The sequence below is a fragment of the Ornithorhynchus anatinus genome, chromosome 17, assembly GCF_004115215.2.
Source record: "Ornithorhynchus anatinus isolate Pmale09 chromosome 17, mOrnAna1.pri.v4, whole genome shotgun sequence".
Lineage (NCBI taxonomy): Eukaryota > Metazoa > Chordata > Mammalia > Monotremata > Ornithorhynchidae > Ornithorhynchus > Ornithorhynchus anatinus.
Genome location: NC_041744.1, coordinates 23,377,466 through 23,390,557, shown reverse-complemented (window position 1 = coordinate 23,390,557; position 13,092 = coordinate 23,377,466). Strand labels below are relative to the sequence as shown.

The 13,092-nt window shown below is 49.8% G+C and overlaps 1 protein-coding gene and 1 long non-coding RNA gene across 8 annotated transcripts in view; one reads left to right on the top strand and one right to left on the bottom strand.

Annotated features, from left to right (window-relative positions):
• Positions 1-13,092, bottom strand: part of ROBO2 (roundabout guidance receptor 2) — a 1,482,214-nt gene that overhangs the window by 1,009,620 nt on the left and 459,502 nt on the right. The gene's annotated exons all lie outside the window — the stretch shown is intronic.
• Positions 151-4,604, top strand: LOC114817810. The gene is made up of 3 exons (XR_003765664.1): positions 151-1,098; positions 1,558-1,615; positions 2,108-4,604. It is a non-coding gene; the product is annotated as an uncharacterized LOC114817810 (long non-coding RNA).

The following is a 13,092-nucleotide window of genomic DNA, read 5'->3' as shown; positions in this document are numbered from 1 at the left end:
TTGATGCCTCTGAAGGGAACATTGGAAGTGAAAAAGGAGAAATTTGCTTCATGCAAAACGTATCCCGTTCACTTGTCTCCTGAAGGTCTTCAAGGCCTGAAGACAAAAATATATGAGCTGGGAAAGGAGAAATTTGCTTCATGCAAAACATCTCCTGCTTTTCTCCACTTCAGGTCTTCAAGGCCTGCAAAGGAATATTTGAGGGAGAACAGGAGAAATCTGCTTCATGCAAAAACATCTCCACGTTTGAATTTCTCTCACCTAAACTCTTTAAGGCCTGCATAGACGATATCTGAGGTGGAAAAGGAGGAATGCGCTTCATGCCAAAAGAAAATCCCATTTATTTCTCTACCCATGGCCCTTAAGGCCTGTAAAGAGAACATCTGAGGAGTTAAAGGAGACATGACCCAGATGCAGATTTCCTCTGGTTGTTGGGGTTTTTTTTTAACCTCACCCTTAACTTAAAGTCCTTGTGCTTTCTGACAGAGAAAACACAACATACTTGGACTGAAAAGGGGAGATTTGCTCTCTGCAAAATTTTCCCCTTGATCTTGCCACCTCAGGCCCTCCCCCTAAGCCTCTACGTTAGGAGAGAAATGAAAATGTTTGAGACAAAAGAAAAAGGTAAAACTTGCTTCATGCAAACAAACCTCCTGCTTATTACACCACCTCTGGCCTTCACGGCCCCTTCATTGAGAGTTGAGATGAAGAAGGAGGCATGTGCTACGTGCCAGTAAATCTGCTGCTTATTTCTCCACCTTAGGTCTTTAAGGCCTTTTATTTTATAGTGGAGATAGACTTAGCCGGAGTGCCAGACAGAGAGAAGAGATTCCCTACACCGTCTAACTGGCTCCATGCCAAAATCTCGCTGTGCACCCTCCCGCGCTCCCTTCAGGCTCCACGCCTGGTCTTTATGGCTTGGGCTGTTGGAGAGAGAGCAAAGAGGTAGGAATGGGGTGAAGAGCTTCATGCTAATTCCCCCACCCCCCACCCCACCCTAATCCCTGAAAGGGGTTTCCCCTTTATCCTTCCACTCTGCCTGCTCTGCCACCTCAACTTTGGACAAAGTCACCAAACCACTCCTTGCCGTGGAACCAGGTAGGATGTTGGACTGAAAATGGGAGAGGGCCGGGTTTTGTGATTCTTTAGATTGGTAGGAGGGGAGGCTCTGGAGGCCCAGTCACTCAGCGTGGGCTCGAGGCTATGAAGACATGACTTGGAATTCCTTAAAACCGTAAGACATTTGTGTCAATGTTTCGGCTCCAGTTGAACTATCATTCGGGCCCAGGGACGAATGTTAGTTTGTCCAGTCAACGTTGCAGTTGGAGTCCGGGTGGGGTTGGCCCCATTTCCCGTGCTATTCACCTAGGAAGTCTCCCCGTCAGCTTGCTCTCGAGCACAGATGAGTTGGTTCTGAGTTGGGATTAAGTGATCGGTTTACCTGGGGCACCGGTCTCAGTGACCTGGCCATCATCTTTCCCTGTACTGAGCCTATTTGGCTTGTAGCCTCCTCTGGGACCAGATTTTCACGTACCCGCTCTCCTGCCTCTTCTCTAGATCCGGCATCCTAAGAGCCGAGATAGTCTGAGTGTGCAAATGATGGAGAAAGGAATGGGTAAGCAGCCCTTACCAGGTGTATTCATCTATTTATATGTGCCATAATGAGAGGGAGTGATGTACCGTACCACGGTTTGGAATTCCCTATGTTCTGGTGGATTTTTCCCTTTCCTGTGTGGTGCGTGCGGTGAAATATTGGGGCTGGAACCCAATCTGGTGGCTCTCCTCATTGTCCAGACATAGCTGTGTGACTGTGGGCAAGTCACTTAACTTCTCTGTGCCTCAGTTCCCTCATCTGTAAAATGGGGATTAAGACTGTGAGCCTCACGTGGGGCAACCTGATTACCCTGTATCTCCCCCAGCGCTTAGAACAGTGCTCTGCACATACTAAGCGCTTAACAAATACCAACAAATACAGTATTATTACCCGAGCTTTATGAAGGGGAAAGATTTTGGAAAATGAATCTCATTTTAACTCCTGAATCTACGTACTAGACATAGGTGGAGGTGCGTGACGAAGACTGCAACCGTATTTTCTCTCTCCCTGAAGGGCCAGCCGGCTCGACTCGAGAAAGGCTCCATTTCCGCCGTACGACCGAGGAGGAAGGAAAATCGGACGACGGTTGGGTTTGGAGAAAATCCGGCCACTGGTTAAGAGGAAACCGCTCTGGACCCGAGGCTCGGTCTCGAGCCTCGGGTCCAGGCTACTGGAGGGCGATCAAAGAAAATGTGAGGGGGAGGAGGGATTTCTGCCTCATGCCAAATTCCTGAAAAACTTTACTTCATGTCAGACGGCCTCTCCTCCAGGGCCCTCCTGCCTTCAAAACCTGAAAAGACACTATTTGAGTCAAAAAAGGCCTCGTAGGCAACCTGGGATATATCTCCTGGGAGCCCTCTGGTTTTCAGAGCGGTTAGAGCTGCTCCATTTGGACCATTTCGGCTCATTTTCCACGGGCAGAAAATGTGTCCAGTTCTAGAGGGAAATACCTTTCACAAGTCTATAGTGTTTTTATGTCAGGATTACAATTTCAAACCTGGTATGACGAAAGCACAACCGAGATAACCCCCTGTCCCTCTCTAAATCCTGGTTGACCAACTCAATGTTCAATGGAATGTTATTTCTCTCTCATTCAGGAGATAGAAAACAACAAAAAGATTCCTGCAATCCACCACAGCAGCCTTTAAAAAGTCAATAAAATAGCTAAATAAAATCAAAATAAATATAAAACGCAAGGAGGATCAGCTCAGTACGATACAATAAAATAGTTTAAAATAAAATTTAATACTAAAATCACTGACATATAAAAAAGTTGACATATAAAAATGCCCCACACTCATTCCCTTGGACGTTGACGTATGGGAAATCTTAGGATTAAAAAAGAGAAAAATTCCGTGTATTCGAAGACCCAAAACGGGGAGGTTTATCTCTGCCTTTTTTCTCTGCCTTTTCTATCACGATCAAATGAATGGCTTTTTGAGCGCCAACTGACTAGAGCACTATAGACCCACCCAAAACTTCAAGGGAAACTTCAGCCCAGGTTCAAGGCGCTTTGACTTCATATACTTGGTTTTCAAATGCCTGTCACATTGAGTGTTTTGTGCTTAAGGTTTTGAATCTGTGCAGATCTGGGGGGCTTCTACTCTGGGCTGGATCTCGCCTGTCTGGCTGTTGGTAAGCACCTGGAGGAGCAGAGGTAAGTGCGCGATCGGAAGGTAGGAACGTACTCATTTCCGTGAAGGGGGGGTTCAGGGGATATCCTCAGGGTGGCCCTGGGCTCTGGCAAGTGTTGCTTTCCTGAAGCTCAGTGCATCTGCACCTGCCTTAACATTTCCTCTGCAACATCTGCTGGTAGGATTTTGTTGCCCAGGTAAAGCGTTCCCAGATCCAGGGGGGCGGAAATGAGGCGAAGGTGCCGCGGACCCAGAAGGAGAAAACAGCCCGCACGACCGCGACGTCCGTCGGAGACACGGCCGCTGTCCCCGCGGCCCTGTATTGCAGCAGGGGGGTAGCGGGGGCAGCCCGGTGAGAGGGGACCGGTGGGGGTTGGGGATGGGGAGGAGGGTGCTGACAGACTAGGCCGGAGGAGGTGGGGATGGAGGGGCCCAACTAATCCCACTGCAGCACTGCCACTAGGTGCCCCCTGATCCTCAGTGGGAGGCCCACTGCAGGGGGGACGGTGGCAGTGCCGGGGGAGGGAGCAGCAGGGAAGGGGGTGTGGCTGGGGACCCCTTCCCTATGATCTTTTCCCGTCTCTGCCTTCCCTCCCTTTTTTCCAGCCCCTTCCATTTCTCCTCCCTAACCTTTCCTCCCTAAAGACAAAGAGTGAAAAATGTTGTTTCAACAGCCCACCCCCCACCATTCGAGGACCACGGATCTGCAGCCAAGCCAGCCCTACCTTCTCCCTGGACGCTCAGCAGCCGGAAGAAAACAGTCCTGAAGCGCTCCTGACTTCACGCCACCGGACCCGGACCCGGACGTGGACCGGACCCAGACCCGGAACTACGTCAGCGCAGACCACCCAGCCCCACTGCACCCCAACACCCCCCACCAGCCCAGACCACCCAGCCCCACCCTCAACCCCCACCAGTCCCGACCCAAGCAAGCCTCAGAATGTCTTCTGGGGCTTGGGGTTGTCCCTGACCCCCACTGGATCCACCCCTGCCCCTTCCAGCTCCTTCAGAGCTAGCCAAGAGGAGCAGAAACCGGCAGAGGAGACGAGAACAACTTGCTGCTGCTGCTGCTGCTGCTGCTGCCACCACCACCTGCGGGTCCGAGGAGTTGCACCTGGGCCTACTTTACTCTGGCAGAAACTGTGATTGCTCTTCACCCATCAAGCCTTATCCCTGTCTTTTCAAGTATCCCCACTTGCACTCTGAGCTCCTTCCAAAATTTTGGGACCTATGGAATGGCCATAAAAAATGCAATCCTTGCTCATGTTGTGGAAACGGTCGTGGTACCCCTTTGCCTTATGTTACACTTGTGCCCAGGAAAGAAAACCTGTTCTTCCCCAAAACACTGTTCATCAGTAAAACTTGTTAAAAACTCATCTCACAGCTGATGGTCTTCCTCTGTGGATCAGCTCTCTGTTTGGTTCATCAAAGAGATGGTGTCTGGGTAGGATAAGCAGGACAGATCTTCAGGGCTAATGACTTGTCCAAAGGAAAGTGAAGGTGGCAGCCCTGCCCGAGGGCTTTACCATAAGCAGATGGGTGGGGATTCCTGAGCCAGCCCAAAGAGTGACAGTTCTGAGGGGAAAGTGGAAGGGTGATCTGTGGCACTAGGTACCCCACACCCCCTTAGCCCCTTTCCTCAAAAGGGTTTCTTTTGGTTTGGTTTGGGTTTTTTTTATTGTCCCTGCCAGCTCCCGGGAGGCATGGTTGGGCCCCAGATCCAGACCCAATCCTTCCAAAGTATAGTTCGTAGTATGGACAGCTTCCTTGGATTAATGGGCCATTGAAAAGACACAAACACAGCCCTTTTTTCTCCCCTTAGGGTCAACACTTCTTCAGATATCCTCCTGTACCTTGCTACCGACGCTGCACACTCCTAAACACAAAAACCCCCGCACCTTCCTAGCACATCCCAATCCGGCTTACACAGCCATTGGCCTTCAGAGCTGAAGAAGAGGAGCGGAAACTGGTAGAGCAGATGAGAAAAACAAGGCAGGAGTTTTGCACTAGCCTAGACCCGCCTCCTCTACTGTGGCAAAAACTAATTGCTATTCACGCATCGAGCTTTATCCCTCTATTTTCAAGTATCCTAACTTGTACTCTTAGCTCCCTTCAGAATTTTAGGATCTGTATAGTAGCCATAAAACATTCAGTCCTTACAACTATTACGGAAAAAGTCCTAGAATACCTAATTTTTCTTTACATGATTGAGCCCAGTAAAGTTATGTGACTATCGTGTGACCGTCAAACATTTGAGGTTTTAATTCTGCTTCTGATGAAGAGAAATAATTCATCATCAGATTCCACCCAGAGGATTTCAGAAAAAAAAAATGGTGGTATTTGTTAAGCGCTTACTATGTGCAAAGCACTGTTCTAAGCGCTGGGGGATACAAGGTGATGAGGTTGTCCCACTTGGGGCTCACAGTTTTAATCCCCAGTGTACAGATGAGGTAACTGAGGGCACAGAGAGGTTAAGTGACATGCCCAAAGGCAAGCGGCGGAGCTGGGATTGGAACCCATACAGAAGCAGCGTGGCTCAGTGGAAAGAGCACGGGCTTTGGAGTCAGGGCTCATGAGTTCGAATCCCAGCTCTGCCACTTGTCGGCTGTGTGACTGTGGGCGAGTCACTTAACTTCTCTGTGCCTCAGTTCCCTCATCTGTAAAATGGGGATTAAGACTGTGAGCCCCACGTGGGACAACCTGATTCCCCTGTGTCTACCCCAGCGCTTAGAACAGTGCTTGGCACATAGTAAGCGCTTAACAAATACCAACATGATTATTATTAACCCATGACCTCTGACTCCCAAGCCCCGGCTCTTTCCACTGAGCCACGCTGAAAAGAGGCACACAGGAAAACATTTCAAAAAAGCCATCGGTATTCCGATAGCGTGATTAAACATCAGAATAATCTTTAGTGCCTACTGGGCGTTCACCAGGTGACTGCTTTGCTTTTAATCATAACGTTGGTATTTGTTAAGCGCTTACCATGTGCAGAGCACTGTTCTAAGCGCTGGGGTAGATACAGGGTGATCAGGTTGTCCAACGTGAGGCTCACAGTTAATGCCCCATTTTACAGATGAGGTAACCGAGGCACAGAGAAGTTAAGTGACTTGCCCACAGTCACACAGCTGACAAGTGGCAGAGCCGGCAGGGAGTCGAACCCATGACCTCTGACTCCGAAGCCCAGGCTCTTTCCACTGAGCCATGCTGCTTTTCTCCTGGAAAGCTTTAGGATGCACGATCCAGACGGGGCTCTCAGTTCTAAGGTAACCCCGATGGTGAGAGACTGCATCTACGAGGATCCGCAGTTGGGAGAGAGACGATCGCACACTTTTTTTCAAGAAAAACACAGTCGGGCATCTCCTCGGGTCCCTTGACGTGTTGGGGGGACATTGGGGTAACGCCACTGGTTAAGTGTGGGAAAGATACGTCCTACTGCCAGCAGTTTAGGCAGCCAAAATGCCCCCTAAGTACATCCATGCATTCCATCGCTTCCCCGAATCAAATAACGGCAAGCAGTATATTCAACGTATTTGTTACCCGCTTACCATGGGCCAAGCCCTAGTCCAAGTGCTTGGGGTGATACCAGCTATTCAGGTTGGACACGTAGTCCCTGCCCCCCGCCCGCGCAGGTGGGGCTTCCGTTCCTAATCCCCATGTTACAGATGTGGGAACTGAAGCGGAGAAAAGTTAAATGACTTGACCAAGGTCACACAGCGGACGAGCAGCCGAGCAGGGATTAGAACCCACGTCCTCTGACTCCCAAGCCCATGCGTTTCAACTTCTCTACTTGATTTTCGCCTCTGTCCTCCCCAACTATTTCTCAAGTCCTTGTGGCTAGGAGTCACATCTATCAACTGGACTGTAGCCTTGCAAACACTCAGGAAGGATAATAATAATAATTAAGATGAGGCTGATGGTATTGGTTAAGCCCCTCCTATGTGGCAATCGCTGTTCCTAAAACTGGGGTAGATAGAAGGTAATCGGGTTGTCTGACCATGTGGGGTTTACAGTCTTAATCTCCATTTTGCAGATGAGGTAACCGAGGCCCAGAGAAGTTAAGTGACTTGCCCAGGGTCACCCAGCAGACAAGCGGAGCAGCAGGGATTAGAATCCACGTCCTCCATCTCCCAACCCCGTGCTCTTTCCACTGAGCCACGCTGCCTCTCTGGGCTTAAAGGTATATAGATCCCATTGCCTGAGTGACACAGAAGGGAGAGGAATGGGGCAAAAGAGACCTCAGTCCAGGCCAGAAAAAAAGCCCATTTCCTTGGGGTTTTTCTTTTTCCTTTGAAGTATCATCTTTGATTCAATTCATCAGAATTAATTGGATGTCAAAGGAAAGGTAGGAAAAGAGTTTCTTTCTTTCTTTTTTTTTCCAGTTGTGGGACTCTGTGGGGCAGGAGAATATACTCAAGAGAAGCAGCGTGGCTCAGTGGAAAGAGCCCGGGCTTGGGAGTCAGAGGCTATGGGTTCGAATCCAGCCTCAGCCACTTGGCAGCTGTCTGACTGTGGGCAAGTCACTGAACTTGTCTGTGCCTCAGTTCCCTCATCTGTAAAATGGGGATTAACTGTGAGCCTCACGTGGGACAACCTGATTCCCCTGTATCACCCCCAGCGCTTAGAACAGTGCTCGGCACATAGGAAGCGCTTAACCAATACCAACATTATTATTACTAGTCAGAGGGACAGCGTAGGCTCCGCCCATCGGGTCACTGTGGCGCCACCCTGACCACCCGGTGACTCCTTGGGTCACTCGGGCCCCCACCTCATCTCCGGCTGACCCAGGGGGTCACCGTGCCCCCCACTAGCCGGCCCGAGAGGTTTCCGTGAGGGGCGAGCCGAGGTGACGGGGGAGGAGGAGGGGGAACCGGGCTCTGTCACTAAAGGGAGTCGTTGACAAAGACTAACTTTTAATAGTACGTGAAGGCATTCGTTCAATCGTATTTATTGAGCGCTCACTGTGTGCAGTGCAGTGTACTAGGTCCTTGGAAAGTACCATTCGGCAACAGATAGAGACCCTCCTTACCCAACAACGGGCTATGAAGAATTTATTCCAGAGAAACGAAAAAAAAAGAAACCCCAAAAACTACTAGTTCGGGCACTGTACCCACTCCCCCTGAGGAACTGGACGGGATTTGCCTTTTCAAAACGCCAGCTGGACTTTCAACCATTACGGGGCTACCTTTCACTCCTAGGAGCCCGAAATGCTGACTGAAAAGTCATCCAAAGTCAGGCGCTTTTCCTCCCAGGTGACTCTAACAATCAGGATAATAATGGTATTTGTTAAGCGCTTACTATGCGGCAAGTACTGTTTTAAGCGATCGGGGAGATACAAGCTTATCAGGTTGTTCCAGGTGGGGGCTCACGGTCTTATCCCCATTTGACAGAGGAGGTAACTGAGGCATAGGCACGCAGCTGCCAAGGGGCGGAGCAGGAATTCGAACCCACGACCTCTGGCTCCCAAGCCCGTGCTATTCCCTCCGGCCACGAGGAACTCGAACCCATAACCCCCGACTCCCCAACCCGTGCTCTTTCACTCTGCCCGCTCCGGGTCTCGGAAGGGGGAGGGTAAAATTCGCCTAGAGCCAAATTGGGACTGCCTGAAAACAATCCTGAAGTACTCCTCACTCCAGCCCAACCCACACAATAGCAGGCCAATGCCTCGGGATATCTTCTGGGGCCTGGTGGTGTCTCTGACCAGCCCCATTAACAGAGAGTCAAAGAAATGCCTTCTTCCTCAAAACACTCAGTTAATTAGTAAAACGTTGTTATGATCTTCCTTTGTTTGTGGATTGGGTCTTTATGTTTCAAAGAGCTAAGTGTCTGCAACTGAATGATCAAGACAGATACATTCCAGGCTGACGACCAGCTCTAGAGAAGCTCGGTGGGAAGAGCACAGGCTTGGGAGTCAGAGGTCAGGGGTTCGAATCCCACCTCTGCCACTTGGCAGCTGTGTGACTGTGGGCAAGTCACTTCACTGCTCTGGGCCTCAGTTACCTCATCTGTAAAATGGGCATTTAGAGTGGGAGCCTCACGTGGGACAACCTGATGATGACCCTGTATCTACCCCAGCGCTTAGAACAGGGCTCTGCACATAGGAAGCGCTTAACCACTACCAACATTGTTATTAGTATTACTAAGAAACTCCTCCTTTTACAAAAGGAAAGGAAGGTGACACCCCTGCCTGAGGGCTTAACAGCAAGAAGATGGGTGGCAATTCTTGAGCCAGCCAAATGTGTGACAATTCGATGAGGAAAGTAGAGGGATGATCTATCATAATGATAATGATGGTATTTGTTAGGCGCTTACTACCTTACTGCCAAGCACTGTTCTAAGCGATGGGGTAGATACAAGGTCATCAGGTTGTCCCAAGTGGGGCTCACAGTCTTAATCCCCATTTTACACATGAGGCAATTGAGGCACAGAGAAGTTGGAACCCAGAACCTGTGACTCCCAAGCCCGGGCTCCTTCAACTAAACCACGCTGCTTCTCTAAGAGGGGGCATCTATCACACTACATGACCCCGCTTCCTTTTCCTCTACCTTAGAGGAGAAATTAGAAATTTATTTATTACTTTTCTTTTCCCTGCCAGCTTCCGGAGACCTGGCGGGCCGCAGATCCAGACGGAAACTTTACAAGGTGCTGTTCATAGGTTGGACAGTTTCCTTAGATTAATGGGCCAAGAATAAAACGAAACAAAAAGAACACCACACACACACACACACACACACACACACATCCATGTTGTACCTGCTGGCTTCTAAGGCACCCTTTCACATCTTTCCCCCAATACACATGCCTAACCCTCTCCACATACATAGATCACTACTCCCTGTTACCCACCCTCCTTAACACAGGCCTTGTTCTCCCACTTTGGTCAACACATCTTCACATATACTCCTGGAAATTTCTTCCCATGTTGCACACTACTAAACACACAACCACAAACACATTCCCAGCACATCCCAATCCAGTTTAGACAAACACAACCATTCACCTTCAGAGCTGGTCAAGAGGAGCAGAAACTGATAGACCAGTTGAGAAACAATTGCTACTGCCAACACCAGCAAGTCACAGGAGTGGCTCCTGAGCCTAGACCAGCCTAATTTATCAGGGCAAAACCTGTAATTGCTCTTTACTGATGAAGCCTTATCCCTCTTATCCCGCTTGTCCCGCTGTGAGGGAACAGAGCCTGTGAGGGACTAGGCCCTGTGAGGAAGTAGAGCCTGTGAGGGAATAGAGCCTGTAAGGGAATAGAGCCTGCGAGGGAACAGAGGAATAGAGCCTGTGAGGGAATAGAGCCTGTGAGGGAATAGGGGAATAGAGCCTGTGAGGGAATACAGCCTGTGAGGGAATAGGCCCTGTGAGGGAATACAGCCTGTGAGGGAATAGGCCCTGTGAGGGAATAAAGGAATAGAGTTTGTGAGGGAATAGGCACTGTGAGGGAATAGAGCCTGTGAGGGAATAGGCCCTGTGAGGGAATAGGCCCTGTGAGGGAAAAGAGGAATACAGCCTGTGAGGTAGTAGGCCCCGTGAGGGATAGAGCATGTGAGGGAATAGAGGAATAGAGCCAGTGAGGGAATAGGCCCTGTGAGGGAATAGAGCCTGTGAGGGAATAGAGGAATAGGCCCTGTGAGGGAATAGAGCCTGTGAGGGAATTATTTTGAATACCGATTTAGACCCACATAATTCCCTCAAATCAATTCGAATCTCTGAGAAGCCAAACAGGGAAAATCTGTCAAGGGGAGGGCAAACGGAGTTGGTCCCGAAGTCTTTTTCGTTCCTGTCAGGTTAATGGGTTTTTTTTTTTCCTCATCTTCCTGAACCTGCCGTCCCTCCCCTCAGACCGGCTTTGACTGGGGCAGGGCCTTTGCTCGCTCGTCCCCTCCGTCCTCACCAGACACCGGCTCCGACTCCAAACTCTGCCCGCTCCACACGGAGCAAATGAGCGGGGCAACTCATTTGGGGTCTTGACCTGTGGGGGAAATAGCTCCAACACCACTGGTTAAAGATGGGAAAGCTACGTCCTACTACCAGCAGGGTAGTTGACGAAAATGCTATCTAAACATATCCGTGTACTCCCTCTCTTCCCCTATTTTAATAAAGGTAAGAATTATAATTATGGTATTTCTCAAGGGCTTCCTATGTACCAAGCGCTGTTCTAAACACTGAGGTTAATACCAATTCATCAGGTGGGGGACAGTCCCTGCCCGGGATGGGGCTCACAGTCGTAGTGCCCAATTTCCAGATGAAGGAACTGAAGCACAGAGAACTTAGAAATGTATTTGTGATTTTTTTTTCTCTGCCAGTTTAACAGCAGACAAGCGGGAGATCAAGGATTAGAAGCCATGTCCTGTGACTCCCAAGCCTGTGCTCTTGCCACTAGGCCATGCTGGTTCTCTTCTTCACTTTCATGTCTATCACACCCTCACTGTTTGTCAGACCTTGTGGGCAGGGATCATATCGATCGACTCTATTGTAGCCTCCCAAACACTTAATAATGTGAATAATGGAAATCCAGTTCCAGAGTTGACACAGAGGAAAAGAAATGGGGCGAAAAGGAGAATTTATTGCAGAACAGAAAAGAAGCCGATTTCGTTGGGGTGGTTTTTTTTTATTTTCTAAAGTATCATCTTTGGTTTAATTAAATAATTCATTACAAAATATCTCCTAACACAGTCTATGGTGCAACACTGATGAAGAGGTTTCAGAATGTGTCATATCTACTTGTAATTTTCAGGATTATTGTGAAACTTAAAGGAAGAATTCCTCGAATTTAAAAGAATAGTAGGAAAAGAGCTGGGTTTCTTTCTTCCAGTTGTGGTACTATGAGGGGCAGGAGAATACACTAGTCAGAGGGACAGCGTAGGCTCCGCCCATCGGGTCACTGTGGCGCCAACCTGACCACCCGGTGACTCCTTGGGTCACTCGGGCCCCCACCTCATCTCCAGCTGACCCAGGGGGTCACAGAGCCCCCCACTAGCCGGCCCGAGAGGTTTCCGTGAGGGGCGAGCCGAGGTGACGGGGGAGGAGGAGGGGGAACCGGGCTCTGTCACTAAGGGGAGTAAGCGCTTACTATGAGGTAAGTACTGTTTTAAGCGATAGGGAAGATACAAGGTTATCAGGTTGTTCCAGGTGGGGGCTCATGGTCTTATCCCCATTTGACAGAGGAGGTAACTGAGGCATAGGCACGCAGCTGCCAAGGGGCGGAGCAGGAATTCGAACCCACGGCCTCTGGCTCCCAAGCCCGTGCTTTTCCCTCCGGCCACGAGGAACTCGAACCCACAACCCTCGACTCCCCAACCCGTGCTCTTTCACTCTGCCCGCTCCGGGTCTCGGAAGGGGGAGGGTAAACGTCGCGTAGAGCCAAATTGAGACTGCCTGAACAATGTTCCTCAGAAGTTTTCTCTCGCCTTTTGACCTCTCTGCAAGTCTCTTTTTAGAGACTGCTCTTTCAGCCAATCTGGCATTTCTCCAGAAGGCAAATCAACTGAATCATCCGAGAAGATTCAGTCAGTGGCTTCGTGGAAAGATCACGGGCTTGGGAGTCCGAGGGCGTGGGTTCGAATCGCCTCCACGCCCCGCTCCGCCCCTCGGCCGCTCTGTGACTTTGGGCGAGTCACTTAACTTCTCTGTGCCTCAGGCACCTCATCTGGAAAATGGGCATGAAGACTGTGGGCCCCACCTGGGACAAGCCAATAACCTTGTCTCTCCCTCTCAGCGCTTAGGACAGTTCTTGGCAGCTAGTAAGCGCTTAAAAAATTACCATTATCATTTTCCTTACTGAACGTTATCGCAACCCCAACCCATTTTTTTTTTTAATCCTGAGGAAAAAGATGTCCCCCAGAAGGAAGACTGATA